This window comes from Pteropus alecto, unplaced genomic scaffold, assembly GCF_000325575.1.
Source record: "Pteropus alecto unplaced genomic scaffold, ASM32557v1 scaffold53, whole genome shotgun sequence".
Classification (NCBI taxonomy): Eukaryota; Metazoa; Chordata; class Mammalia; order Chiroptera; family Pteropodidae; genus Pteropus; species Pteropus alecto.
Genome location: NW_006434366.1, coordinates 2,406,336 through 2,412,834, shown reverse-complemented (window position 1 = coordinate 2,412,834; position 6,499 = coordinate 2,406,336).

The window sequence follows — 6,499 nt, the reverse complement described above, 5'->3', positions numbered from 1 at the left end:
AGATGCTTCTTCCTCCAGACGCCTTCCCGGCCTCCTGCCCCGGCTGGGGCTCTGGTGCCCCCTCTGGCTCCCGTAACCCTCTGCGAAGCCCTGTCCCTTGTAGGCCTTGCTGGTCAGGGTGCTGGGCCCCGCTGGACATCATCGGCCCTTCTGGCCACTCTCTGGGAACTTGCCCAGCTCTGAATGTCAGGCCTGTGTGACCTGTGTGACCTGTGCGACAGAGGTGTTGCGTGCTTCCCAGAGTACACACCTCACTGTGTATCCTCAGGTGTCCAGGTGTTGCTGATTCCGCACCTGCTCAGGCCTATAGTGGGGCCCCGGATGGGGGACTGGCATCTCTGCCCCACCGACTGGACCTCCTGCCCCCGCAGCCCGTCCTCAGCGCCTCCGCGCCCACCGGGATCGCCTGCCTTCCCCTTTGGCTCCAGACGAGGGTCTGGCAGCTCCTGTTTATAAATATCCGCCACTGCCACTGCTAAGTGGAGAGGTCTAGAGGCCACGCTAATTGATTAATTAAACCCTCTCGGTTAATTAGCTCCATCTCTCCAAGGAAAAAAGTCTCAAACTGGAGCCAGAGCCTCCTCTGGGCTGGGGGAGGGTTCAATTAGCCTGGGTCAGGCTGAGCCCGATGCCAGCCGCCAGGGGCACAGAGAGGCCCGGCCGAGGGTGCTTCCAGGCACCGGGGCCTGTGGGTCGTGGGGGCCACGGAGAAGGGGGCTCCACTTCAGCCTGGATGGGCCACTCCTCGTGACCTCTGCCCAGCCTCCTGCTCTTCACCTGAGCCTCAGCGGCCAGAGGACCTGGAGGAAGGGGAAGGTGACCTGGAGGGGGCAGTACACGTGGGAGTAGAGAAGTGGAGGCTGCACCCGGAAGATGACACGGTCTTTGCTGTGGTCAGTCACCCGCACAGTGGCTGAGGGAGACTCCGAATCCTAGATGGCGAGGGCTAGAACTTTCTCTGCACGTGGGAGGCCATGGCAGCTTTGAAGTTTGAGGACGGACCTCATCAAGTTTGGGTTTAGGAAAGATCTCGGGGTAGCTGCTCGGGGGAGAATGGATTGGAGGGGCAGGACAGGGGCGGGAGCTGGCAAGGAGGGGGCGTCCAGTGTCAGAGAGAATGGGGGTCCGTCAGGTGTGGGGACGTGTGAGGAGGTGGTTCTAGCCTGGGTATCAGCAGAGCAGCTAGTTTTGCGTGGCCCGAGTCCCTTCTGCGGGCCCCTTGCCCCTCATCTGCAAGGTGGGCGAGTTTCCTGAGGCCTCATCCTCAGGGTGTGAATGTCACTGACACGTTTTCTTGCTCCCGGGACAAAGCACCTTCTACCCCCACAGCTCTTTGTGGCACTCGTGGGCGTCCTGCCTGCACGGTTCACACGTATGTAAAAAGCAGAACCCAGCCCCCAACACTGGGGGACCCCATTCATGCTCTGCAGTATCGTGACGCCAGACTGGAGAGCTCAGGGGAGGGAGGGGCCGCCACGGCCGGTGGGGACCTGGGCCCAGGCTGGCCCTGGGACGAGGAAACGGCCAAGAGCTCAGGACACTCCGACCACCCCAGGCAGCAGGCAGGGCTGCAGCCTTGGCGTGAAGCCTGCTCTGGGCCGGTCCTGCAGCTCCCCGAGTGGCTGCCCAAGTGGGAACAATGACGCTGTCACGTCACGCCTCCTCCCGTCACAGCAACTTTGGCGCCGCAGGACAAAGGGGCCGTTTCATCATTGTTGGGCTGGATCAACAGCCCGCCTGCCTGGGCTCCGCTGCCCCCGCCCCGCCCAGGCCGGGCGCAGAGGCCGACGGCCCAGCCTGGCCAGAGCCCGACACCGTCTCCCCATCTGGCCCAGCCACGTCCATCCCAGAGACCCGCCTCACCTCCCTTACCTTTCTGTAGGGGCTTAGTCAGGGCTGAGTCAAAGGAGCAGTCCAAGGTGAGGACGCCAGGCTCTGCCCGCCCCCACCCGTCCCCTCCCCAGCCTTGGCCTCCCTTCCGCGGGAAGGGGCCAGGTGAGACAGTTTCCGCGGCTCCACCCCCTCTGAACCCTGAGGAGTGAGACTTTCCGCTTGTGCTCCTGTCCCCAGCCAGGACTGGCCCCCATGAGAGCAGAAATCTGGAGGGGCCCCTGGCCCAAGGGGCGGGGAAAGCAGAGGAGGCTTCTTAGTGGAGCCCTCACCAGGACCCTGCCTGGCCTCTGTTCCCAGTGGCCTTCCGCGGTGCCGCCTAGCTCAAGGCCCCCTTTGCTCATCCTTGGGCTAGCATCAGCCTCCCGTGGGTACCTGGCTGTGCAGAGGCCAGGAGGGCTGGGCCCTACTCAGGCAGGGTCTCTTCCCACATGCGGCCCCACCTCCTGCCTCCTTTTGTTTGGGGGGCTCCCACGCTTCCTCCCTTCTCCATTCAGCCAGGGTTTGCTAGAACTTCCCGAGAGGGGGAAGGTGGGACCCGTCAGTCCAGGGGCCAAGACAGAAACTGCACAACCTACCCGCTTGGTCAGAGCCGGGTCAGGGAAAAGCCCAAGGCGCCCTCAGAAACAGGGGCTGTGGGGCAGAGTGGGGGCCTCGTGGCGGTGCCCACCGCCTTGGCCTGCAGGCGGTCAGAGCGCTGATAAATCACCACCTGGTGGAGGGCAGGTTGGTTCGATCAGCTGGGCCCGACCCGAAGAGCTCGGTCAAGGCCAAGGGGCTGGGGATGGCCACTGGGCACACGCGCACGCACAGGCCATTCGTGCAGCCGGCTCGGAAGAGGCTCTGGGCCTGTATCGATCTTCTGCTCATGGAGGGCAAAGACTCTGCCCTGCTGGGCTCATCCCCTGGACCCCAGGAGTGGGCCACGCAGGCGGGTGGGCTCCTGATGTCGGGGTGCGGGGAAGCCAGAGGATGCAGGTTCGTTTTCCCACCTCATGCATGAGAACCCCAAGGCTCGTGGGGGCGAGCTGACCAGTCTAAGCTACGGGGCCTGAGAGCGGCAGGGTGGAAACCCAGCGGTGGGCCGGGGGCAGCCGGGTGCTGGGCTTGGTCACCACCAGGGCCCGGTCTCAGGGTGCTGGGCCGTAGGCGGCCGTTGTGTATGGCTGTGGGGGACCCACAGGGCCAGTCCCGCTCCCTGGTCCTGCCCTCCCAGCCCCGCCCGCCAGGCCCGGCGGCATTGCACAGGCATCGCCCGTTCACTCTGCCTCATTTCCTCTGACTGAGGCTGAGGAATCACCCCTTCGGGGCACCGGAGCCTGGCACTGTCGGCAGGAAACGCCTGGCCCAGCCCTCCCCGGAGCCTGCCTGCCCTACACCCCTTCGTCTGGGCTCACGGGAGTGTGGGGTAGGGGCGGGCGCAGCCTGGGCCAAGGTCGGGCAGCTCGGGAATGAAGGGGGACGCTCTCCCACCCAAACCTGGACCAGAGCCCCTTCTGCCCTGGCTGCCAGTCTTGCCGACCTCCAGCTTCAGGACCCCTGGTGCCTCAGGCCTCCGCCAGCCCACTTAAGCCCAGGACCCTGAGATGGGGTTGAGGGCTGAGCCTCTGCCATAACTCCGGCTGCAGACGGCCAAGCCCCAGGCTCTGAGCCCAGTTTCAACCTCCTTCAACTCCAAGGCAGCCCCCAAACTGCAGCCCTCCAGGGGACAGAGAGGTTGAGGCTGCCTCAGGTGCCTGGGGTGAGAAGTGGGAGCCCGGCCTGATATCACTTTCCCCAGCAGGGTCTTTGGATGAATTGCAGTGGCCATCAGGGTGAGGTGGGGCTCTGGGGACAGGGTTTGAAGCAGCATCCGATCCAACAGAGCCCCCAGCCTCCAGGCTCTGCCCCGGGTTTGGGCCCCAGGGACCTTCAGCACCTGCCCGAGCTGGTCTGTGCTGAGCAGAGGGGGCTGCCGAGGTCTGAGGGACAGGCACAGCTGGCTGCGTTCCCCAGCAGGGCCGGGAGGCTGAGGCTCGGGGTTGTGGACCCAGCTGTGCCTCTGCGGGCCTGCAGACCTGCAGCTAGGTCCCCGCTTCTTCTGGACCTCGGCCTTCCCGACTGCACCCTGGCTGGGCTCGTGGGCGCTGCTCCCATCCCGACACCCTGAGTCTTGTGTCACACCTACTAGGCCAAACACACCAGCCCCTATTAGCCAGCAGGCCCCCAAATGATCACCCATCTGTCTCGAGGGTTTCAGGGGTGGACCTCACTCTGTCCTCAGCCTCTGTCCCTGAAGGATCGCTCAGGGGGACAGTGATGCTCCGAGGGCATCTTTCCTCAGCCCCAAGGCTCCTGAGAACCTCTGTGTGTAGGCGTGCTCCCCGCTGCTGCCCTGGGCTCCAAGCTGCGGGATCCAGGGCCAGCTCTGCCCTCTCTGTCCAGTAAGTCCATACCCTCCTCAGAGGCCATGGTCAGGATCAGAGATCTCTGATGAACAAAGACCGTGGAGATGGCCAAGCCAGACCGGTAACATACATGGCCGTGTCCCACTGGGTGAGCTCCGTGGCACGGCCAAGTCCAGCTTTGCAGTCAGACTGGTTTGCAGTCGCCTCTTCAGAAGGTCTCAGCTGCGTGAGACGTCATGTCTCCAAGCCTCACTTAAACAGGGATAATAAAGATACCTTTTTCATCAAGTGTGGGAGAGGCTTGTCTGGGCGCCAGGCCCCGAGGGGCATAGGAGCGTCAGTTATGGGGTGTGGCTGCTGGGGCAGGGTGCAGGAGCTCCTGGACACCCCCTTGGCTCCGCGCTAGCCCTGGGCTGGGGGTGGACTCCAAGGGCCTCACCGCAGCTGGCTCACCTTCAGGCTCTGTCCGAGCAGCTGCGCTGGGGAGTGGGCCCCGGAAGCAGGACCGAGGGGGTGGAAATGCTGCCTCGAAGGTCGGGGGGGACACATCTGGTGACCCTGCAGGTGGGTGGAGGAGCAGGGTTCTGGGCCACTCCATTCTGGGACTGGTCTCAGGGGATTTGGAAAGAGGCAAGCCCTAAAGGCAGGTGGTCTCAATAGGTCTCCTCTGACAGCAAGACTCGGGGTGCTGTGACCCCAGCCGGAAGTCCGGGTTCGGGGCGGGTCCTGGGCCTCAGCCACACTCCTCCTCCCAGGAGAGTTCTGCCTCCGGGGCGTCTGCGGCCAGCGGGCGCCCTCGCTCAAAGCCCACAGCCTCACAGAGCTCTCAGAACTCCTTTTCCAAGTTCGCATTTTACTTTATGAGTGTGGAAATCGAGGCCCAGAGAAGTTCGACAACTTGGGGTCGGGGAAGGGTCACCCCAACCTTGTCTGGGCAGGAGGGACTTTGTCCTGGGGTCAGGCCCAGCCCCGGAGAGGCTTAGGGACAAGGCTACCCCAAGGCCTGGCTGCACTGACTCTCCCTTCTGTCCCCAGCCAGCTGCCTCCTACTTGCCTCTTCCGGGAAGCTGCCCCGGCCCCAAGCTGAGTTAAGTGCCTCCGCTGTGCCCCCCACCCTGCCCACCAGTGCTGTGAGTGCTCACCCATCTGCAGGGCCCCCACGAGACTCCGGGAGGGCGGGACTGGCCCTCACACGGCTGTGTCCCCACAGAGAGAAGGGGCAGGGCGAGGCTGACATCCATGCAGGTGAGTTCCTCTATCGCGGGGGTGCCCAGGAGGCCTGGTCCCCGGCCACAGGTGTAACTGAGCTTCCGGAGGGGCTTCTCCCTCCCATGACCGCCTAGCCACCCACCGAGGGCGTCGGACGCAGAGGGGCTTCCTAGAGGCCATTTGGCAACTTGAGTCAAAGGCCTAAAAATACGTGTAACCTTTAACCCCGCAGCCCCATCCCTGGGAACGTGTCCTAAGAAAATCACCATTTGAAGGACAGCAGAGCCATCAGCCTGTAACTCGCTCTGTGCTCTGAGGGGACTTACTCTTTGGACCTCAGTTTCCCCATCTGTACAAGGAAGGGCTGCAAAGGCGTGGCCATCCCAGGTAATCTGTCCCACGTCCCACCCATGGCAGACATGGCTAATCGATTCCAGAATCTCCCAGCGCCTTGAACGCTGTGTCTTCCGACATGCTCCGATGACCACCACCAATGGAGCAGCGCCCCTTTATTCACCCACTGGATGGTCCCTGCAGCGCCCTCCAGCTGGGGTGCCCCGTGGGGCCTCGAAACCTTTGGGCTCGGCAGATCAGACCCGCTCTGGGGCTAGAGGGGGTAGGGGTCGCATCTCTGCCAGCTGCGGGGAGGAAGCCGCCCTTCCAGAAGCCGCCCCTCTCATGCTTGCGCTGGCCGTGTCAGGGGGCCACGTCTGAAAGCAGGACCTGGGTCTGTGACCCTGAAGCCACTGGCCCCTGGCTCACATCAGTCCCCGTTTCACCCCGAGAGACCTGTACCCTGTCGCCCTCCTGAGTAGCGGTCGCTGGAGGCCTCTGTCCTCCCTGTGGAGTTTGATTAGGGCTGCGGTGGGGCTGGCTCTGCTCCCCGCAGGGCTGTCTTGCTGCTCGCCGCTTAATTCCAGGAGTTTCTGGGAAAATGCGAGGATGATGTCCTTCTCCAGATGGGCGAGTGGACACCTCGGCAGCAACCCCACAGGGCTCTGGGGTCGCCCTCA